The sequence below is a fragment of the Triticum urartu genome, chromosome 3A (genome assembly GCF_056163025.1).
Source record: "Triticum urartu cultivar PI428250 chromosome 3A, HENAU_Tu73, whole genome shotgun sequence".
Classification (NCBI taxonomy): Eukaryota; Viridiplantae; Streptophyta; class Magnoliopsida; order Poales; family Poaceae; genus Triticum; species Triticum urartu.
Genome location: NC_141875.1, coordinates 726,060,139 through 726,085,017, shown reverse-complemented (window position 1 = coordinate 726,085,017; position 24,879 = coordinate 726,060,139). Strand labels below are relative to the sequence as shown.

Sequence of the window (24,879 nt, the reverse complement as noted above, 5' to 3'; positions counted from 1 at the left end):
CATTCATTGCTTTCCTTGAGTATGTCTTTGTTGTCTCAAATTACTTTCAATGTAGTTCTTTGAATACGTCTTTGTTGTGTCAACATAGATCGCTGATAATGTAATTTAACTCGTTGAGGAGATCTTCTCTGGTTGAAGAATTTCATATGATCTACAATAAGGAAAGTTTTCTTGAGGGAAGAAACTAAAAATCATCCCCAAAGCGCTCAATCAAGTGGTAGTAGGTTGTTATGAAATTCTAACTCAAGTAGTGCGAAATGCAAATAAATTAAAGTTGTTCACCATAAAGCAACATCATAATGTAAGCGATAATAGAGTATACTGATGCAGCTAAACAGTAGCATCGCTACTCGAATACTCCCTCCATAAAGAAATATAAGAGCGTTTAGATCACTACGCTCTTATATTTCTTTATAGAGGGAGTAGAATTTATGTTAATATTCGTAATAGAGGATCACCTACCATACGTACCTAGTATCAAGATTTAGAAATCTTGTATGGCTATGAAACATCCTTGCTGAATTATTCAAGCTGGGAAATAAAACAGAGGTCCACTATCATGCTATTGTTTATACATGCCCATAATAAATTATGGTACCTTTCAACATTTAGCCACAAGACATGCAAGGTTTCTAAAATAAATGACCATCACATTAATCAAGAGAAACCTGCATAGTTTTTGTAAGTGAGCCATACCTAAAGTGATCATGAAAAAGATCATATGGCACTTTCATTTCCCTCATGTAAATTTAAGATCTTGGCGTTTTGGCTAGCAGTTGCTCTGCATATTCTAGTTGCTCTGCCGACTCTTATTCCTATTTAAGTAAGTCCTGTTGCAAGGTGTTACTACTTCCTTGCAAACATGTAGAAGCTTTTGAGGTGAAACCAATAAGTGCAGGACAAGGAAAACTGAACAAATTGGTGGCACAAAAATTACACCTTTTGGCCAGCCCGCTAAGAACAGTTATGTTCCTGCTCCTGCCAATAACAACTTGAACCTATGGAAATAGGACACAAATGCTACCCACAGTATGATGAGAAACTTTGATTGCCCAATTCTATAGATATCCTCACTATTCAAAGTAATGGCATTAACTCCTCCACAAGGCAAGAACCATGATATTTCAGTTTTAAATGAAAAATACCTGACCACAAAGGATGGCATGACAACAGATCATCAAACCAAAAAAGGCCAATCTATATAAACCATATAGAGTTTCAAATAACAGAATCAATGCGACCACGAAGCCTCAAATCATGGAAGTGCATAATGAACACCTCTCAGCTACGGCTTGAAAGCTTAGCTTTCGTTCGATAATAAGAAATATCAAAAAATGTAATGTTGTTTGACCCAAGTTTCAGAGTTCAGGGTCCACCTTGACATCCTTTACTAAATAACAAAACTTCTCCCTTGCATGTGTATATAGCATGATAAAAAAAATCATAACCCTCAGAAGTTTAAAGAAACAATAACCGAACATGTGTTTGCAAACTTGGACAGATGAAAAATTAATCAATTTCGCCATATACTTTTCCAAAAATTACTACGTTATATTCTATCATAAAATTTACCATGCTTTTGTACGAAGCTATGGAAATATGCTAATTCCAAAAACTAATGAGGTGTGAGCTCCTACCTAGATGGGGAAGCCGCTAGAATAAAAATATATAAATAGCACGGGGAGGAATAAAAAAATGTAAAATCAAGATCCTTTGCCTTAATGCATCGTAAGGTCAAATCCTCATCAATAGCTTGCATATTGTCATTCACTTTTTTAATAGAAGGGGTTAACGTCAATATGGATTAATGTTCAGTGATTAAACAACATGTGTGAGTTCATAGTCTATTTGACAAAAAATAAAAGGATTTCAGATAGAAAAGTAATTCACCGCAAAATGCTTAATAGATTAGTAGTGCAAACATCTTAGGTATCCTCGTATCATAGCTTGTGATATACATGTGTTTGCTACACTTGGTAGAGTATAATATACAAATGGTGTCCCTGCAGAGTCGTGTTAACTAACAGCATAAGAACGATATAAGAGGTAATTATGTATAACACTTGATTATGAAGAATGAGATTTACCTGGTGACCCAGCCTATAATCTAATTGTTGTCGCTTCCATTTCTTGCAACGTCTAGGGTTAAAAGGGGAAGATGAGCAGGCGCTGAAGCAAAAAAAGAAGAACGGATCCAAACTGATTAGATTGGAGAAACAAATTGTGGTGGCGAATCGAGAAAGGCTACCAAACCTTTGAGTCATCCTGGTTGGAAGCAGAATTGAAAGATCGAGTCCAGCGATGATACAATAGGTAGCAGAAATCCTTGCATCGCGGCTCCACACATACCTTCCACCCCATACCTGCGATGCATGTTGTTCTTCGCATTGTTGATCTAGCACGACACTGCCTTATTCACATCTTTCCCATCGCCGCATTATTTTCCCTCGGCTTAGTCCCAACCCCGATCACTTCCAGATCCATCCAAAGAGATGCTGGATGATTGACGCGCAGCCTGGTGTGAAGATAGGTTAGGGAGGGGAGGGGACTCATGGGAGGAATACCATTGGACGGAAACGTGAACTGCGAATGGACATGGCTAAATGGGCCTCCTACGCTCTACCGGGACCCAATTAACTAGGTTGCTTGAAAACTGTTACGGGAGCAGCATCCCCTCGACCACTGGCCCACGTAGCAGAGCATCGAACGGCCAGGCACATTCAAATTGGGAAAACGGACGGTTGTCGAGAGTGATGGCTGGGAGTGTTGAGAGAGCTGGGAGGGTGCTCAGTTTTAATATATCTAAATGTCCCAAATAATGTGTTAACAGAATTCGGTGAACTACACTTTATATAAATGAATATATGATAATCTGCTATTTATGTATATCCAATATTGCTTTCTCTTATCCCCAACACACTGTTTCAGGTTGCTAGTGCGATGGCTGCTAAAGCAAAACTTGTCCTTAGTGAATTTATAGACCTACCTTTTGCTAATCAGCGACATGGTACACATCTAGAAGAAGACAACAAAATGTTGCGTTAAACTAAGCAAAAAGGGGTCAAAACTGAAGAGGATGATGACCTAGTAGTTGAACTTTGGAATTGTTTGCACCGAGGTTAATAATCCCCATACGCTTCAATGTTAGTATTAATTTGATCCACCCACTGCACATCAAAGATGGGTGGAACAGCTGTGTAGTCGCTTGTACCATACATTGTTCAATAATCAGTAGCAAAAATATGCCTTTGGTTATAGCAGCACATACTGATATCAGTTCCAGCTGATGGGCAATTGACCAGTCCTCTCAAAGTTATTCTGAAATAACTCTCCTCCAAACAGATCTGCGTGCAACTTTACTGGCAAACAAATCAAGGTTATGACAGGAGAACTTCATGTACACCCGTGAAAACTACTTGCACTGTGAAATAGCAGATTTTCACCAGTTCACCAGCCACAATGTTGTCTCCTTTGGCGATAGCAATATGAAAGATAGCAAGCAGATACCAATTGTGCATACACTGAAAACATGTCTCCGATGGTTGAAGCTATCTCAAGTCCCCTTCAGACCGGATTATATGAAGCTCAGCCCAGACGAGCCATCATTCCCAGAATCCATCATTTATGTAGACAATGTTGCTAATTCATAGAGGAACACCTCTAAGCAGTTGGTATCTGACAAAGATTGATGTGTCCCAGCTGACACTCTGCTTGCTCGGGTTTGCAGTTCGTCGGGAACAGAGGAAGGAAGAAGATGAGCTATAGCTGAGCTCCGGTGCAGGAGCAGCGGCAGCACCAGGTGGACCGGCAGGATGATCTCGTGCAGCGTTGGGGGTTGAGTAGAGGCTGCCGGCGGCCTTGACTCTCGCGGCTCTGGTGGCTCTTCATGCTCAGCCTGCAGATCGATTCCCGCGCACCACCGCGCTCGAAGCCCAGATCCCCACGCCATGACCGCGCGGCGTCGGCCGTGCTCGTCCCCCGAGGCAATGAACAATGCTGTCGTGGGGAGAGCCAGAAGAGGACGCCCGTCTAGGTCGTGCGCAGTGCAGAACAGAGGACAACGGGCTGCAAAGCTAGGGAAAGGCGCCGGCGAGCAGGGAAGTAGGTCGCGGGCGACTGGGAATGCGAGCAGCGAGAAGGCGGCGAGGCCAGGGGATGGCAGAGCAGGCGCCACCGTCTCGTCTCGTCGACGTGCAACAGTGCAGGAAGATGGGCGACATGCACACGACGGCCGTCGCGTCGCCAACATGCACGCCATGCACGACGCAAGAGACGCACGCAGCCGGCCAACATGCTATGAAGAACTAATAAGAAAAAAAACATATAGACTTATGAAGAACCATGAAAGCCTTCGTTCTTTAATATTAGGTAAAGACTAGCACATATGCCCGTTGCAACTGATTGATAAAATTATAGGCATTATTCTACAGACAAACTCGCTCACAATGCCTGTACAAATTCCATATAAACTTTGTTAAAAAAAATCTTCGACTAAGGCGACAATGCATATAGTACCCACATATTAATCTTGATAAAAAACACGGAGATAAAAAAATTCCTATAATTGTAGATAAAACTACAATATGTCAGCCTACTTGAAATTGTATTGGATCAATTTCTTCTGAAACCAAACATGCATGGTGCAGCTCCTTGCGCAATGGATAGCCTAACGAGACACTACCAGTGATGGTAATTAGAGTAACGACAGTGCTGCCCTGATGATGCAAAGGTGAAGTATATGTGCGAACGCCTGATATAATCTTAATTTACTTCTGCGCCTGCCGTCATAATCATACTTTACTTTTCTGAAAATCCACAGTTGAGCGATCAGGTACATGTAGGATTTGAACCATTGATCCTGCATGTAGGATTGGAATCCATCTACGCTGTGCTGCCGAACAACTAACGGGTCAACACGGAAGAGATGAGTTACATGCTAAAGAAAGCAATCAATTTAGGGTTTAGGTGGAGAAGGTAGGAGTCATCGGCCAAAACATGAGCTCCATGCTTCCCGCCTGCTACCAGCTGAGGTCGCACTCTCTATCCTTGGATCCGCCTCAATGATCAAGCCGATGGATGCACCGTGCTGGCCATGGCCGATGAGGGAGTTCTGGACTAAGGGGTCCTTGGGCGTCCGGCCTGTTGGACATGGGCCGGACTATTGGGCCATGAAGATATAAGATGGAAGACTTTCTTCCGTGTCCGGATAAGACTCCTCTTTGCGTGGATGGCAAGCCAGGCGGCCGGATATACTATTTCCTTTCTATGTAACCGACCTTGTTTAACATTAGTCCCCTCCAATGTCTATATAAATGGGAGGGCTTAGTCCGTAAGGACAAGGGCAATCCGATAGGCTAGAGTTCTAGGGTTTTAGCCATTACGATCTCGTGGTAGATCAACTCTTATAACTCCATACTTATCAATATTAATCTAGCAGGACGTAGGATTTTACCTCCATCGAGAGGGCCTGAACCTGGATAAACATTATGTTCCCTGTCTCCTGTTACCATCAACCTCAGACGCACAGTTCGGGACCCCCTACCTAAGATCCGCCGATTTTGACACCAACAGCCGATGTCGTCGAGGAGGATGTACATCGCAATGTTCTTCTTAGAGGGGCTTCTACGTGATGCTTGAAGGGCTTTTGACTCACGCTGGCATTGGAGACGTCGTCCATGTCACACTGGACCAAGTTCCGGCTGGTGCATTGGAGACGTTGTCCATGTCACACTGGACCAAGTTCTGGCAGATGCTCCTTCATCATTGGCGTCACCATCGTCTATGTCGGCTTTAGCATCTGCAACTACCTTCACCCCCTTCGTCGCGTCGTGGCTGTAACTTCGCTTGCCGTCCGACTAGATGTGATAATTCATGTCATTCCTCTCGGCGAGATGTGTGGCTCCGCTCGTTGGCTGTATTGACATAGATACAATTTCCGATTGATTCCGCTAGAAGAGACATAGCGGAGTACGAACGTACAAAATCTAGCTCTTGTAGATTGACTCCTCCTGCCAGGAACACACGTAGCTTGTTATGACATATGTATAGAAGCTAGCTCGTGGATCAATCCCTTCCGGCCAGAGCGCACATATACGTACAGCTAATTGATTCCGCCGGAGTACGTAGCTGGAGACATGCGCATCCATGTAGCCCGTTGGTTTGATTATACACAGGAGGTCTCCTATCGTATATATAGCATAGTAACAAACCTACTGCATGAGTTGCCTTTTTTTATATTTGAGCTGAGAGCGATGCGGTCTCTAGCACAAATATGAACACGGATTGGGTCCAAAGCGACGCATTTCCCCCCCTTCCCCATGCTAGTGCCCGGCAGAACATGGTCCATGTATGATAGGTTCGGTTGAACAAGCGATGCACGGAAGAAAAGAAAGGACCACAATTTTAATTTTAATAACTGCAACTCATTACCATACTTTTAATCTCAGCCATCAATATTTATGATTAAAACAAAATCAAGGATATAAAAGGGTGACCTATGAAGAACTATGAAAGCCTCCGCCCTTTAATATTATTAGCAAAAATGCCCATGTGTTGCAACGGGTGAATAAAACATCTCTATCCCTAATACAATATGTATGACTCAAGACATCCTCCCGCTCCTCCCAGACATGCATAGGTCCACGCCCTCTATTTCAATATCACACCCCACCTTTGTAGCCGCTTCTCTGACCTTCCGCGCTCACCAACAGTGCCCACGGTTTTCACCAGATCATAAGGCGTCTGAACATGGTCAATCACAAGGCGATGAGATCAATCAGCACCTGTAACTGAACCGCGCCAACACAAGAGAACATTTAGATTTCAAAAAAACTGATCTCATCGAGTAGGATGTGAGGGACGCCTTCCATGAGTAATTCCTAGCACAACGCCAATGCTTCGTTATGGAGAAAATGCCGGTTGGCATGAATCAGGGTTGGTCAGGTCTAGGGACTTTGAAGCAGGATTGATTTTGGGTAGGGTTCTTGGAACGACACTTTGAGAGATGGATTAAGAACTACGGGCAGTGTGTGCATTCTATCGGAAATGAACAAATCAACTCACCATGCCGTAAAGTGAACTTCCTATGTGGCTAAAATAAATTAGCAAAACACAAAATATATAATCTAGAGATGAGGAGCAAAGCACGACGGCAGATCATAAATAAAGGTAAACTGTTTATTTCTTCGAATTAATTGTGTCAGCTTAATTTTATTATAGCCTAAAATGCTAACTAAAGGAATAAATACTATTACAAAAATGAGTTTCCTTGATTCCAATCTTGGAAGCAAACAACACTGAAAAACCATATTGACAGAACAATTGTGATCCTAATATCAGATTAGTGGCAGGAAGAGCAAGACGTTTCATATTCAACACATGGACCCACAAAATAAAAACAAAACACACGCATACTTTTTCTTATAAAAAAAACAGAACATTCCGCATACCCAAAATTCATATCATGTGTAGTTACTTTCAAATCTGAGTGGATTAGTAAGAGCAAATTCTGATGTTGCTCAGTAGTAAGTTGTGTATTGGATGAAACAAAAATATTTTCTAAAACTCAAAGAATTAGTTAATATATTGGTGCAACATGAAATTTAGAAATTCCATATCCGTTTAACTGAATGTTCTCAAACTGTCAGCTAGCCAATTTAATAACATTTCACAAATTAATTGTCATGTATGAACCTATTTGGCTATTGTACAGGAAGCATAACATCATATAAGAGATGCACATTTCAGTCATCTTCCATGATGCATTGAGAGTTGAGACACTATTAGAAGATACAGAAAAAAAGGAACCATGTATGAGTAATTCAGTAATATTGGAGGGAATAAAGCTTACGTAACAAACAAATCATATTCAACCATATCGAAGGGACATAGCTGTTGTGCAAGGAAAAACATGAAATGCAAAATTCAGCAGTGTAAGTACCTAGCTGGGCTCCGTGCTACACGTCGGCCATAAACATCGACAGCAGGTGACAAAGTCTTGCATCTAGCTTGTGCAGAAACTATGCAAAGAATATACTACTCAAGAATTTTTTTTGAAAAAATATGAAGATTGAATCTATTACTTAAATTCCCCCGGTTACTACAGAGGTCAGCCTGAATTTAAACTCTGTCATGCAGTAAACTATTCATCGACGGTGCTTCCAGTGCGTCGCGTTGTCGCCTGGATCAAGCCCGTCTGTAATTGCTCACCGTTGTTGGAGTCAGGCCACATGCACGTATGCATCAGCGGATGCATACGTGCAACTGGATCCACAGCGGATGGCCGAGCCATGCACGTATGCATGCATCCATGACTGGACCTGAAACCATGTACGAGTATTTGGCCTTTGTTCTTGCTGCTCAGGTTGGTGCCGAGATGATGACGCTGCAGGCGCGTGGCCATGGAGCTGGGTGACGCGCCGGAGCTGCTGTCGTTCACGCTAAAGGCGCCTAGGAAACCACTCGTCTGTGTGCGTGCACCATCGTCATGGAGGAGCTCTAGTTGAGAGGAAGTTGAGCGAGCGACCATGACCATGACCATGACCCAGTCTCTCCTGCCATGGGGCCTCCACCCATAACCGCACCATGCCTCGCCGGCATCGTCCGCCACCACCACGAGCGGGGCTCGAGTTGAGACGAAGTTGCGCGAGTGATGATAACCACGACCATGACCCAGCCTCTCCTGCCATGGCGCCTCCGCCCATTGCTTCACCACGCCTCACGGGCGTCATCCGCCACCACCACGAGCGGAGCTCGAGCTGAAGGGAAGTTGCGCGAGCGACGACGACCACGACCATGACCCAGCCTCTCTTGCCATCGCGCCTCCGCCCATTGCTGCACCATGCATCTGCCCGCCTCGTCCGCCACCACCACGAGCGGGGCTTGACCTGGGAGAAAGTTGCGCGAGCGACCACGACCACGAGCATGACCCAGCCTCTCCTGCCATGGCACCTCCGCCCATTGCTGAACCATGCCTTGTCGGCGTCGTCTGCCACCACCACGAGCGGGGCGGCTGGTCAGGAGCCCGAGTTCCTCCAAGGCGATGGCATGCGGCGGTCGAAGCGGCGGTCCACGTGGTTTCCATGGCCGGCGTGCATGGCAGCTGAGGGGAGCGGGCGGATGCGATGGCTGCATAGCGGGTGGGAATGCGACCCCGGAGGGCTCGAGGGAGAGAAAGAGAAAGGCATGGAGGGCCGAACGCGGCATCCTCGACTTGCCGGCCGGCGAGGTTCACCGGAGCATTCGGGTCGGGTGCGAAAGCGAGGCTCAGGTAGGCACTTATCGTGCGGTTGTGATGGCCGTGCCGTGATGCATGCGTACGCTAGGTGTTAGATAGATTTAGTTTAAAAGAAAATACATGTTAGTTTAATAAGGGTTAGGGTCCGTTTCCAATCTAGAGAAAAGGCATTGATCAATCCCTACTTGTTCTGCTCTCCATCTTGTCCTTGTTCGAGTCCTAACTATTATGCGGATCTAATCTCAACCATTAATTTTTTATGATTAACATAAAATCAATGAATATGATGGGGTGACGAATGGAGAACTATGAAATTTTGCGTCCTTTAATATTAGGTATAGATATAAATATAGATATAGATTATGTATTAGGTATAGGTATAGATCTGTACTTATCTTTATCTCTTGTAACAACTCATGTAATCTTGGCTTTGCCATATGCCCTAGCGGCAGTATATATAAAGGTTCCCTGGCCACCATATTGGCTGCGCCGATCCAATCTATCTTTCTCTGGTTTCACGTGGTATTCAGGCCATCACGCGTAATCACACGATGGGCTCCCCTATTGCTTCCGCTTCCTCCTCCGCTGCCCTAACCACCCTTTTTCTGCCGGCCGCCTTCAATGGGCCGCCGGCCTCTGCCATCCCTCCTCCCTTGGCTAGCCCCATCACCGCTAAGCTCACCACTGTCGTCGCCGGCGATCTCTCTTTCTCACTGAAGATGGACTCTCACGCTCTCTGTAACTGAAACACGATGACAAGAGATTTTTGTGCCGCGCACACTTCCTGCGGCTTTTCTGTTTTTCTCCTTATTCCTTATAACTTGAGCTACATGCATACTAAGCTAACAGCTGATCCTATACTTCCGGCACTCCCAGCACGCACAACGTGCCATCCCACGTTGAACTGGTAGTGGCCAGTGCCTCGGGCTGCATGCCTAGCGCATGACCCGGGCTACACACACGCACACAGCTATGCAACATGCCCACGGCATGGACACGTACAAGAAAAGAAAAACAAATATGCACCTAGACTGTCTATGACACGAATGAATGCTAACAAATCACCCCCTCAGTCGTGGCTTGCTCCTTTCACGTCGACGATGCCGAGCTTCTCTCTGAACTCAACGAACTTTGCACGCCCGAGCGACTTGGTCAGAAGGTCAGCAACCTGTTCCTCCGTCCTCACGTGCTGAACATTGATCCTCTTCTCCTCGACGCACTCGCGTATGAAATGATAGCGAGTGTCGATGTGCTTGCTCCGGTCATGGTGAACCGGATTCTTGCACAGCGCAATCGCGGACTTGTTGTCGACGAGGAGCTTGGCCTCCATGGGTGCTTCGCCTTGGAGCTCTCCGACCAGCCGGCCGAGCCACACACCGTGGCAGGCAGTCGTAGCTGCTGCAATATACTCCGCCTCACACGACGAGAGAGCCACCGTCTTCTGTTTCTGTGATGCCCAAAGTACACAGCTGGAGCCGAAGAAGAAAACTGTGCCGGTGGTGCTCTTGCGGTCATCCGGATCATCCGCGAAGTCGCTGTCGCTGTAGCCCACCACCCGTGGACGCGACGAACCATGCCGCTCATAACAACAGCCGTACGTCGCCGTGCCGCTGACGTACCTCAGTATATGCCTCACAGCCGCCATGTGCAGAGCTGTTGGAGCTTCCATGTAGCGGCTGACGAGTCCAACAGCGTAGCAGATGTCCGGCCGGGTATTCACCAAGTACCGCAAGCTCCCAACAATGCTCCGGTACTCAGTGGGATCGACGGCATCGCTGCCGTCATTCTTCATCAACTTCAGCCTGTTCTCCATGGGTGTGTGGCAAGGGTTGCAACCCTCCAGGCCCGCGTACTTGACGATCTTCCGCGCGTAGCTGCTCTGGCACAAAGTGATCGCCTCCTCCGTCTGATTCACCTCGACGCCGAGGTAATATGAGAGGAGGCCCAGATCGCTCATGCTGTACATCGCCTTCATCTGCTCCTTGAACTCGACGATGTCAGACGCGCGGGAGCCGGTGATGATCAAGTCATCAACGTACACCCCCACGATCAGGAAGTCGTTCTCCTTCGCCCTCCTGTAGACTGCGTGCTCCAAGGGACTCTGCTCGAAGCCGAGCTCCACCAGAGAGCTGTCCAACTTCGTGTTCCATGCGCGAGGAGCTTGATGAAGCCCATACAGCGCCTTGCGCAGCTTGAGCACCATGTGCTTGTTCTTGTCGTCGATGTAGCCCGGCGGCTGCCGGACATACACTTCCTCGGCAAGGTCTCCATTCAAAAACGCGGACTTGACGTCCATGTGATGGACTTTCCAGCCGCCCCGAGCAGCGAGCGCGATGAGCACCCACACAGACTCCATGCGCGCCACGGGTGCAAACACCTCGTCGAAGTCCAGTCCTGGTTTCTGTGAATAGCCTTTTGCAACTAAACGAGCTTTGTGTGTAATCACGTTACCTTGTGGGTCTTTTTTCACCTTAAATACCCACTTTAGCCCGATCGCATGCTGTCCTTGAGGAAGATTGGTGAGCTCCCAAGTCTGGTTGCCCTCTATGCAGTTCATCTCCTCGTCCATGGTGCGCTTCCAGCACGCCTCTTCCAGCGCCAGATCGACACTGGCTGGCTCCTCGGCCGCCACGAGACACAGCCCGCTGTACTCCAGCTCGTACGGGTCGGTGTTGTCGATCAGCTCCTCATACGTGCGGTAGCGGAGCGGCAACCCCTCGGAGTCGTAAGACTCGCCGGTGGGAGGCGTGATGAACGCCGGCTCGTTTGGTGCAGCCGGTGTACCAGGGGACGGCATACACGGCTCTTCTGGTGTCGCCGGTGTCGCGCTACCGCTCCCTGCCTCGCTTGCGGGGTCGTCGTCGGAGGGTGCGGTGACCGTGTACTCCACGGTGAAAGTGCTCGGTGCAGCATGTGTCGCGGCTGCGACAGCATCAGTAGGCGCCGTCTCCCAACTCCATGGCCTGCCCTCGCCGAAGACGACGTCGCGGGTGACGTGCAGCTTGTGCGTTGCCGGATCATAGACCCGATATGCCTTGCTGCCGTCTTCGTACCCCACGAACACCATTGGCGCCGCTCTGTCCGAGAGCTATGTGTCGCCCGGCCCGACCTTCTTCACGAATGCGGTGCAGCCAAATGTGCGCAGGTAGGAGACGTCCGGCTTCCGTCCATGCCATGCCTCGTACGGTGTGACACCGCAGAGCGCACGCGTCGGCGCCCGGTTCAGAATGTGCACGGCGGTCTTCACCGCCTCACCCCAGAAGCGCGCCGGAACCTGCATAGACTTGAGTAGGCTTGTCGCCATCTCCACCACCGTCTGGTTACGGCGCTCCACCACTCCATTTTGCTACGAAGAGTAGGGAGCCGCCGTGTACCGCTTGATGCCGTTCTCGTCGCAGTAGCTTTTGAACTCTAGGGAGTTGAACTCGCCACCGCGATCACTCCGGAACGCCCTTAGCTTCACTTGGTGCTCCATCTCGGCGAGCGCCTTGATCTTGCGGAAGAAGCGAAAGGCCTCGTCCTTGGTGCGCAGCATCTCGACCCACATAAACCGGTTGTAGTCGTCGACGATCAGCAAGAAGAACCGATTCCCGCTCGGTGTCGCCGGTGAGATGGGGCCACACAGGTCTCCGTGGACTAGCTCTAGCCCCTGCTCCGCGCGATATGAGGATGCACGCGGGAACGGAGCCCTGTGCATCTTCGTGATGGCGCACCCATCACACAGCTGCTGCTCCCGATCAAGCATGGGCATGCCTATGACCATGTCTCGCATGGCGAGGTCGTGCAGGGCACGAAAGTGCAGGTGCCCGTAGCGCGCATGCCAGCGCCACAGTGCGTCGTCCGCCTTCCCAAGGAGGCAGACGGGGGAGGTGATCTGCAGCTGCAACTTGTACAGGCGATTGGGTGATCGCCTCACCCTCGCCAGCAACATGCGCTCGGCGTTGAAGATGCACATCTTGCCGGCCTCAACCACGGTCTTGCATCCCACCTCATCAAGCTGTCCTAGACTTATAATGTTACTTTGCAATCTGGGAATCAAATATACCTCCGTGAGGACGCGGCGTGCTTGGTTCTTGCACATGAACATGACGGAGCCTCTGCCGCGGATGTCGACGGCCGACCCGTCACCGAACTTGACGGTTCCAGTGACGGTCTCGTCGATGGATGAGAACATGTTGCGGTCTCCGGTCATGTGATTACTGGCCCCCGTATTGAGGTACCACACATCAGTCGGGCTCGCCGTAGGGATCACCTTCTCCTTGTTCAGGTTGACATGCTCGTGCGCTGGCTCGTCAGCGATCTGCACCAGCCCAGCATGGACCGCCATCAGCAAAGCCGGCTGCTCCTCGGCAGCCTGCGTGAGGTTTGCCTCCTCCTTGCGCTCGCGCTTGGGCCTGTAGCAATCCCGGGCCATGTGCCCGTGGATCCCACAGTTGTGGCAAGTCCCCTTGAAACGATGGCCGCCGCCCGACGAGCCCTGCCCGCCGCCGGTGGACACGCCACCATCTTTGCCTTTTCCTCCACGCTGGCCGTTTCCACGGCCTCCGCCGCGGCCGCCTCTTCCTGATGGCTTGCTGCGAGATGACCCCTCGCCTGGGGCCTGCGACTTAGTGCGTGCCAGCCACTCCTCGTGGGTCAGCATCAGCTGCCCGCCGGTGCGGCCGGCGCTCCCGTGGTCGAGGCGCTCCTCGACAGCCTTGAGACGCCCTGTCAAATCCTCTATACTCAAAGTAGAGAGATCAACAAGCGTCTCAATGGACATAGCAATTTGTGCGCAGCGCTGCGGCACCACACGAAGGAACTTGCGCACCGCCTTCTCCTCGGTGACCTTGTCGCCCAGGACGTTCAGGCTGGTGATCATGGACCCGAGCCGCATCGCGAAATCGTCCACGGACTCGCCGTCGTGGAATTCGATGGTCTCGAAATCCCGCGCTAGAGACTGCGCCTTGGCCGCGCGCACCCAGTCACCGCCGATGCGCATGGTGGCGATCGCATCCCATGCCGCCTTCGCCGTCGGCTTGACGGCCAGTGTCCCCACCATCTCGGGCGGCACTGCTCCAAGTATGGCCTCCATCGCCATGCGATCCTCGTGGAAGTCGACGTCGTCGCGCTCGACGGCGTTCCAGTAGCCACGCGCCTCCAGCTTCACTTTCATGACCAGAGACCAGTCGTTGTAGTTCGTCTTCGTGAGCATCGGCCAACTTGTCGATCCGGACTCCCGGATCACCTTCTGCACCACAGGCGCCGCGAGCTCGCGCCCGCGCACCGTGCGGCTCCGGCCGCGCCTCAGGGGCGGCCGTGACGGGGACCGCGACCGTGGCGGCGTCTTCGACCCGGAGCCGCCCGCCTTGGCCGCATCAGTCGGCGCCTTGCTGCCGGCCGCCTTGCCGCCGGCCATGTCCGCAGGATGTCAACGGGGCTCTGATGCCACTTGTCGTCGCCGGCGATCTCTCTCTCACTGAAGATGGACTCTCACGCTCTCTGTAACTGAAACACGATGACAAGAGATTTTTGTGCCGCGCACACTTCTTGCGGCTTTTCTGTTTTTCTCCTTATTCCTTATAACTTGAGCTACATGCAGACTAAGCTAACAGCTGATCCTATACTTCCGGCACTCCCAGCACGCACAACGTGCCATCCCACGTTGAACTGGTAGTGGCCAGTGCCCCGGGCTGCCTAGCGCACGACCCGGGCTACACACACGCACACAGCTGTGCAACATGCCCACGGCATGGACACGTACAAGAAAAGAAAAACAAATATGCACCTAGACTGTCTATGACACGAATGAATGCTAACAACCACTGCCAACTTCCTTCTACGGAGGGCTCAGGTCCTTCCTCCCCTGTGCTTCACCAGAGCTATGGGCTATGTCGACGGCACCCTTCCAGCCCCTGCAAAGCTCTTGGACCCTGATGACAAGGGGGTGCGTGCTCCCAATCCAGAGTATGCCAACTGATACCGCCAGGACCAGATCATCCCCAGCTATCTCCTTGCCCCTCTCTCCGATGAAGTCCTACAGCAGGTGCATCGGTTTGACACTTCTCGCGCCATGTGGGCTCATGTTGAGGAGATGTACAACATCCACTGTCGTGCTAGTATCGTCCAGATCAAACTGACATGGCGGTCTTCCGGAAGGGCAATCTCTCCATGGCGGACTACTTCGCCAAGATCCGCGCCAATGCCGACCAGCTTGCTGCCGTCGGCCGCACCATGAGTGATGAGGACATCATCACCGCCGTCATCACCGGCCTCGACAGCGACTACGAGCCGCTCATCACCGCTGCCACAACCCGTCTTGACGGTATGTCTCTTGGGGAATTTTATTCCCATGCCATCGCCTTCGAATGCCGACGCGAGTACAACGCCGCCCGCCTTCATCTTCAGTCCGGCGGCTCCTCCATCAACTACGTCGCCCGGGACAAGAACAACAACAACAACAACACCAACAACCGGGGCAAGGGAAACTGCCGCGGCAAGGGTCGCGACAACTCCGATGATCACGTCGGCTACAACAACAAATCTTGCGGTGGTGATCACGGCGGTGGCGGCGCGCGCCAGCAAGGCGACTTTGGTGGCAACCGCGGTTGTGATCGCGGTGACTACGATGATCGTGGTGACAACCGCGTCCAGTGTCAGCTCTGTCGAGGCCCTGGGCATTACGCCTGGAAGTGCGGCCAGCACTACAACCATGCCTTCTAGCCCCAACAGTCCAAGATGGCTGGTCTTGCTGCTGTTTCCCCTCCGTCCATACTAGGTGATCCCACCTGGTTCACCGACACCGGGGCCACTGATCACATCACCGGCGATCTGGATCGCCTCATGGTCCGGGAGAAGTACCTAGGGAGGGATGGCATCCACATAGCCGACGGTTCAGGTTTGCACATAGCTCATCGTGGTCATGCAATTCTTCCTACTGCTTCAGCAATTCTTCCTACTGCTTCAGCAAATCTCAAACTTCGTAATATCTTGCATGTCCCTAATGCCGACAAGAACCTTCTTTCTATCAATCATCTTGCAATTGGTAATCGTGCTTATCTAAAGTATTACCCTACTCATTTTCTTATGAAGGATTTGATCACCAAGAGGGTTCTACTTCAAGGCAGATGTGAAAATGGGCTTTATCCCATTCGGCAATCACCTCACCGTGCTCTGTTTTCGGTTAGGCTATCAGCTGAAGATTGTGATGCAAGACTTGGCCATCCATCCACTCAAGTTGTTCATCATGTTTTATCATCAAATAAAATAGCTTCCTCTAGTCGGTCCATGACCCATGTGTGTAATGCATGGCAAAGCACACCAGCTACCCTTTCCTAGACCATCGAGTGTTTCTTCCTTTCCCCTAGAACTTATTTCTTCAGATGTGTGGGGACCTGCCAAAACATCTTTTGATGGGTTCCAATACTATGTCTCATTCATTGATGATTATAGTAAGTTTGTTTCGATTTATCTACTCAAGTGAAAATGTGATGTGTTTGATGTTTTTCGTGATTTTCTTGCTCATGTTGAACGCCTCTTGTCTCGCAAAATCCTATGTGTTCAATCTGACTGGGGTGGTGAGTACGAAAAACTCAGCAACACTTTCTTTCACCAACTTGGTATTAGGCATCACGTTTCTTGCCCACACGCACATCAACAGAACGGTTCTGCGGAAAGGAAACACCGTCATATTGTTTGACATAGGGTTGTCCCTATTATCACATGCTTCTATGCCCCTCAGATTTTGGGATGAGGCATATCTCTCGGCTTGCTATCTTATTAACCAACTCCCTAGTCGTGTCATTGGCAATTCGAGTCCTATGTAAAAATTGTTTCATACTACACCTGACTATACATCTCTCTATATGTTTTGTTGTGCCTGTTGGCCATACTTGCGCCCCCACAACACACACAAACTTGCCTTTCGATCACAACAATGCATGTTTGTTGGGTATAGCATTCGTGACAAAGGATACAAGTGTTTACACTTGCCCACTGATACGCCTCCAACGTATCTAAATTTTTTGATTGTTCCATGCTATATTATATCCTGTTTTGGACATTATTGGGCTTTATTATAAACTTTTATATTATTTTTGGGACTAACCTATTAACCGGAGGCCCAGCCCAGAATTGCTGTTTTTTTTGCCTATTTCAGAGTTTCGCAGAAAAAGAATATCAAACGGAGTCCAAACGGAATGAAACCTTCGGGAACGTTATTTTTGGAACAAACATAATCCAGAGGACTTGGACCCTACGTCAAGACATCAACCAAGAAGGCACGAGGTAGGGGGCGCGCCTACCCCCCAGGCGCGCCCTCCATCCTCGTGGGGCCCATGTTGCTCCACCGACGTACTTCTTCCTCCTATATATACCTACGTACACCCAAACTACCAGATACGGAGCCAAAACCCTAATTCCACCGCCGTAACTTTCTGTATCCGCGAGATCCCATCTTGGGGCCTTTTCCGGAGCTCCGCCGGAGGGGGCATCGATCATGGAGGGCTTCTACATCAACACCATAGCCTCTCCGATGAAGTGTGAGTAGTTTACTTCAGACCTTCGGGTCCATAATTATTAGCTAGATGGCTTCTTCTCTCTTTTTGGATCTCAATACAAAGTTCTCCCCCTCTCTTGTGGATATCTATTCGATGTAATCTTCTTTTGCGGTGTGTTTGTTGAGACCGATGAATTGTGGGTTTATGATCAAGTTTATCTATGAACAATATTTGAATCTTCTCTGAATTCTTTTATGTATGATTGGTTATCTTTGCAAGTCTCTTCGAATTATCAGTTTAGTTTGGCCTACTAGATTGATCTTTCTTGCAATGGGAGAAGTGCTTAGCTTTGGGTTCAATCTTGCGGTGTCCTTTCCCAGTGACAGTAGGGGCAGCAAGGCACGTATTGTATTGTTGCCATCGAGGATAACAAGATGGGGTTTATATCATATTGCATGAGTTTATCCCTCTACATCATGTCATCTTGCTTAAAGCGTCACTCTGTTCTTTTGAACTTAATACTCTAGATGCATGCTGGATAGCGGTCGATGTGTGGATTAATAGTAGTAGATGTAGGCAGGAGTCGGTCTACTTGTCTCGGACGTGATGCCTATATACATGATCATACCTAGATATTCTCATAACTATGCTCAATTCTTTCAATTGCTCAACAGTAATTTGTTTACCCACCATAATACTTATGCTCTCGAGAGAAGCCACTATTGAAACCTATGGCCCCCAGGTCTATTTTCCATCATATTAATCTTCTGTCAACAAGCTATTTCCTTTTCCATTTATTTTGCTTTCTTTACTTTGCATCTTTATCATAAAAATACCAAAAACATTATCTTATCATATCTATCAGATCTCACTTTCGTAAGTGACCGTGAAGGGATTGACAACCCCTTTATTGCGTTGGTTGCGAGGATTTTATTTGTTTGTGTAGGTGCGAGGGACTCGTGCATGGCCTCCTACTGGATTGATACCTTGGTTCTCAAAAATTGAGGGAAATACTTACGCTACTTTGCTGCATCACCCTTTCCTCTTCAAGGGAAAACCAACGCAGTGCTCAATAGGTAGCACCCACCGCTCATGTGTACATCTCACGCGACGTCATGTTCGACGAGAAAGTTTTTTCGTTTGCTAATACTCCCACCTCTCCCATACCACCTCGGGTTGTAGAACATGCCATACTTCTATTTCCACATGACCACATGAACTATGGTACCTCTTTTTCATGTGCTAACCTGGATGCAGGATCTCCCATGATGCAGAAGATCCCAGGAGAACCCACCGATGGATCCCAGGAGGATCCTGACACCGGATCCGATACTGACCCGGCCTTGGATCATGCGCTGTTTGCTGACAGCGACGCGCCCTCTCCCGTGCTAGGCTGCTGCGGCACGCCGGTCTCTCCATTGGGTCGTGCGGCGCCCACGGATGGGCTGGTCGCTTCCTTGCCCGCGCCCTCTGCTCCACCCACACCTGGTTTGGTCGACCTCCAACCCGACCCACCATGGACCGAGCCCCACGTGGCCTTCGCTCCGTTTGTAGGACATGCCTCGGCTGTGGATCCGGCCGCCTCGCCTGCTCGCGGCTCGGGATCCCAGGTGGATGTGTCCACAACTGGTTCGTCTAGTCCTGTTGCTGATGCGGGATCCCAGGAGGATCTCCCTGCTGCCCCCGATGTGTGTCTCCCACCGGGATTTTCTGCTCCGCTGCTCCGCCGAGCCACACCATGGTGACACGTACGCGCGACAACACCCGCAAGCCACGCAACGTACTGATGGTACGATCACTTATGACCCGTCTCGTCGTGCGTTTCTAGCCTCGCGGGAACCCATCACCTCTCCAGCGTGGCGTGCAGCCATGTAACTTGAGCTTGATGCACTTCATCATTATGGCACTTGGTTCTTGGTTCCACCTCCATCCAATGTGAATGTGATCGATTGCAAATGGGTCTTCAAACTCAAGCACAAGGCTGATGGTACGGTTGATCGTCACAAGGCACGTCTTATTGCGAAGGGGTTCAAACAACGGTATGGTCTGGACTATGATGACACGTTCAGTCCAGTCATCAAACCTGTCACCGTTCGACTAGTTCTCTCCATTGCAGTTTCTCGTGGGTGGTGCTTGCGCCAGTTGGATGTTCAGAACGCCTTCCTTCATGGTGTTCTTTAGGAAGAGGTGTATATGTGTCAACCTCCCGGTTTTGTGGATCCCAGGGCTCCACGTCATCTCTGCAAGCTAAGGAAAGCGATATATGGTCTCAAATAGGCTCCTCAACGTGGTATTCCAGGTTAAGTTATCGACTTCTCCAGCTTGGTTTCGTGGCATCTAAGGCAGACGCTTCCTTCTTTGTCTTTCGGCATGCTCGTGTCACCATATTTATGCTCGTGTACGTAGATGATATTATTGTGGCTAGTTCGTCTCCTACTGGCACTGCCAAGTTTCTTGCTGATCTTCAGGCTTCATTTGCTATCAAGGATCTCGGCCCCTTGCATTATTTTCTTGAAGTTGAGGTGAGGTCTTCCCCAAGGGGGATTGTACTCTCTCAACAGAAGTATATTGGTGACATCCTTCACCGAGCTAATATGGAGAATTGTAAGGTCTCCACTAGGCCCATGTCTTCAGCTGAGAATATCACCAAGGATAGTGGATCACCATTGTCTCAAGATGATAGTACCAAATATCGCAGTCTGGTTGGAGCTCTCTAGTACCTGACACTTACCAGGCCAAATTTTTCCTTTGCAGTGAATCATGTCTGCCAGTTCCTTCATGCACCAACAACCGTACATCTCTCAGCAGCCAAACGAATTTTGAGATACTTGAAGTATACTCAGAGCATGGGTCTCTCTATAAGAAAGTCCCCTTCAATGTTGCTAAGCTGTTTCTCTGATGCAGATTGGGCAGGGTGTAGTGATGACCGCAGGTCTACGGGAGGCTTTGCTGTATTTCTTGGCCCTAACCTTGTGTCTTGGAGCTCAAGGAAACAAGCCACTATCTCTCAGTCAAGCACGGAGTCTGAGTATAAAGCACTTGCAAATGGGACAACCGAGATAATCTGGATACAATCAGTTCTTGGTGAACTTGGTATTTTCATGTCACGACCACCTGTGTTATGGTGTGACAATTTGGGAGCTACTTGTTGGGGAACATAGTAATTTCAAAAAAATTCCTACGCACACGCAAGATCATGGTGATGCATAGCAACGAGAGGGAAGAGTATCGTCCACGTACCCTCATAGACCATAAGAGGAAGTGTTATGAGAACGCGGTTGATGTAGTCGAACGTCTTCACGATCCGACCGATCCAAGTACCGAACACACGACACCTTTGAGTTCAGCACACGTTCAGCTCGATGACGTCCCATGAACTCCGATCCAGCAGAGCTTCACGGGAGAGTTCCGTCAGCACGACGGCGTGATGACGGTGATGATGTTGCTAACGACGCAGGGCTTCGCCTAAGCACCGCTACGATATGATCGAGGTGGATTATGGTGGAGGGGGGCACCGCACACCGCTAAGGGATCAATGATCAACTTGTGTGTTCTAGGGTGCCCCCCTACCCCGTGTATAAAGGATCAAGGGGGAGGCCGGCCGACCCCGGTAGGGCGTGCCAAGAGGAGGATTCCTCCTCCTAGTAGGAGTAGGTGATAACCCACAAGTATAGGGGATCGCAACAGTTTTCGTGGGTAGAGTATTCAACCCAAATTTATTGATTCGACACAAGGGGAGCCAAAGAATATTCTCAAGTATTAGCAGCTGAGTTGTCAATTCAACCACACCTGGAAACTTAGTATCTGCAGCAAAGTGTTTAGTAGCAAAGTAATATGATAGTAGTGGCAATGATAATAAAAGGTAATAGTAGTAAAAGTAATGTTTTTGGTATTTTGTAGTGATGATAGCAATAGCAACGGAAAAGTACATAAGCGAAGAACAATATATGGAAAGCTCGTAGGCAATGGATCGGTGATGGAGAATTATGCCGGATGCGGTTCATCATGTAACAGTCATAACCTAGGGTGACACAGAACTAGCTCCAGTTCATCATTGTAATGTAGGCATGTATTCCGAATATAGTCATACGTGCTTATGGAAAAGAACTTGCATGACATCTTTTGTCCTACCCTCCCGTGGCAGCAGGGTCCTTACGGAAACTAAGGGATATTAAGGCCTCCTTTTAATAGAGTACCGAAACAAAGCATTAACACATAGTGAATACATGAACTCCTCAAACTACGGTCATCACCGGTAAGTATCCCGATTATTGTCACTTCGGGGTTAACGGATCATAACACATAATAGGTGACTATAGACTTGCAAGATAGGATCTAGAACTCTCATATATTGATGAAAACATAATAGGTTCAGATCTGAAATCATGGCACTCGGGCCCTAGTGACAAACATTAAGCATAGCAAAGTCATAGCAACATCAATCTCAGAACATAGTGGACCCTAGGGATCAAACCCTAACAAAACTAACTCGATTACAAGATAGATCCCATCCAACCCATCACCGTCCAGCAAGCCTATGATGAAATTACTCACACACAGCGGTGAGCATCATGAAATTGGTGATGGAGGATGGTTGATGATGACGATGACGATGGCGACAGATTCCCCTCTCCGGAGCCCCGAACAGACTCCAGATCAGCCCTCCCGAGAGGTTTTAGGGCTTGGCGGCAGCTCCGTATCGTAAAACGCGATGAATTCTTCTCTCTGATTTTTTCTCCCCAAAACACAATATATAGAGTTGGAGTTGGAGTCGGAGGAGCTCTAGGGGACCACGAGGTAGGGGGCACGCCCTAGGGGGGCAGTCGCGCCCCCACCCTCGTGGACAGGTGGTGGGCCCCCTTGCCTTCATCTTTTGCAGGTATTTTTTATATTTTCCAAAAAGTTGCTCCGTGAAGTTTTAGGTCATTCCGAGAACTTTTGTTTCTGCACATAAATAACACCATGGTAATTCTGCTGAAAACAGCGTCAGTCCAGGTTAGTTCCATTCAAATCATGCAAGTTAGAGTCCAAAACAAGGGCATAAGTGTTTGGAAAAGTAGATACGACGGAGACGTATCAACTCCCCCAAGCTTAAACCTTTGCTTGTCCTCAAGCAATTCAGTTGACAAACTGAAAGTGATAAAGAAAAACTTTTACAAACTTTGTTTGCTCTTGTTGTTGTAAATATGTAAAGCTAGCATTCAAGTTTTCAGCAAAGATTATAACTAACCACATTCGCAATAACGCTTACGTCTCAAGTTTACTCATGTCAATAACATAATCAACTAGCGAGCAATAATAATAAATCTCGGATGACAACACTTTCTCAAAAAAATCATAATATGATATAACAAGATGGTATCTCGCTAGCCCTTTCTGAGACCGCAAAACATAAATGCAGAGCACCTTTAAAGATCAAGGACCGACTAGAAATTGTAATTCATGGTAAAAGAGATCTAGTCAAGTCATACCCAATGTAAACTAACAATAATGAATGCAAATGACAACAGTGCTCTCCAACTGGTGCTTTTTAATAAGAGGATGATGACTCAACATAAAAGTAAATAGATGGGCCCTTCGCAGAGGGAAGCAGGGATTTGTAGAGGTGCCAGAGCTCGGTTTTGAAATAGAGATGAATACTATTTTGAGTGGTATACTTTCATTGTCAACATAACAACCAAGAGATGGCGATATCTTCCATGCTACACACATTGTAGGCGGTTCCCAAACAAAATGGTAAAGTTTATACTCCCCCTTCCACCAACAAGCATCAATCCATGGCTTGCTCGAAACAACGAGTGCCTCCAACTAACAAGAGTCCCAGGGGGAGTTTTGTTTGCAATTATTTTGATTTGATTTGCATAAAGCATGGGACTGGGCATCCCGGTGACCAGCCACTTTCTCGTGAGTGAGGAGCGGAGTCCACTCCTCTTGAGAATAACCCGCCTAACATGGAAGATACGGACAACCCTAGTTGATACATGAGCTATTCGAGCATACGAAAAATGATATTTATTTGAAGGGTTAGAGTTTGGCACATACAAATTTACTTGGAACGGCAGGTAGATACCGTATATAGGTAGGTATGGTGGACTCATGTGGAATAACTTTGGGGTTTAAGGGATTGGATGCACAAGCAGTATTCCCGCTTAGTACAGGTGAAGCTAGCAAAAGACTGGGAAGCGACCAGCTAGAGAGTGACAACAGTCATGAACATGCATTAAAATTAATCAACACCAAATGCAAGCATGAGTAGGATATAATCTACCATGAACATAAATATCATGAAGGCTATGTTGATTTTGTTTCAACTACATGCGTGAACATGCGCCAAGTCAAGTCACTTAAATCATTCAGAGGAGGATACCACCCTATCATACCACATCATAACCATTTCAATAGCATGTTGGCACTCAAGGTAAACCATTATAACTCATAGCTAATCAAGCATGGCACAAGAACTATGATCTCTAGTTGTCATTGCAAACATGTTTATTCATAATAGGCCGAATCAAGAATGATGAACTAATCATATTTACAAAAACAAAAGAGGTCGAGTTCATACCAGCTTTTCTCATCTCAATAAGTTCATCATATAATCATCATTATTGCCTTTCACTTGCATGACCCAACGATGTGAATAATAATAATTGTGCATGTGCATTGGACTAAGCTGGAATCTGCAAGCATTCAATAAACAGGAGAAGACAAGGCAATATGGGCTCTTTTGTCAGATCAATAATTATGCATATAAGAGCCACTTCGACAATTTAATCATGGTCTTCTCCTATCGACTCCCAAAGAAAAGAAAAGAAATAAAACTATTTACACGGGAGAGCTCCCAACAAGTAAAAGAAGAACATGAAATCTTTTTGGGTTTTCCTTTTAATTACTGCTACAAGCATGGAAAGTAAACTAATTAAAAGCTACAACTAATTTTTAGGTTTTTCTTAACGTTTATTAAACACACAAAAACAAAGCATAGAAATGAAAGTAAACTAGCATGGATGATACAATGAAAAAGTATGAGCACCGACGTCTAGCAATGAGTGTGTGAACATAAATGTAATCTCAGTGGGAAATACGTACTCCCCCAAGCTTAGGCTTTTGGCCTAAGTTGGTCTGTGGCCACGGTTGGCCTGGCGGATATCCATAATAGTAGTTGGG

General features: G+C 48.1%; 1 long non-coding RNA gene across 1 annotated transcript; it reads right to left on the bottom strand.

Annotated features, from left to right (window-relative positions):
* Positions 1 to 439: 439 nt before the first annotated feature.
* On the bottom strand, positions 440 to 2,600 carry LOC147982248 (uncharacterized). Its single transcript, XR_015600018.1, has 3 exons — positions 2,254 to 2,600; positions 2,088 to 2,169; positions 440 to 2,003 (listed from the first exon to the last, which is right to left on the bottom strand). It is a non-coding gene; the product is annotated as an uncharacterized LOC147982248 (long non-coding RNA).
* Between the last annotated feature and the right edge of the window lie 22,279 nt (positions 2,601 to 24,879).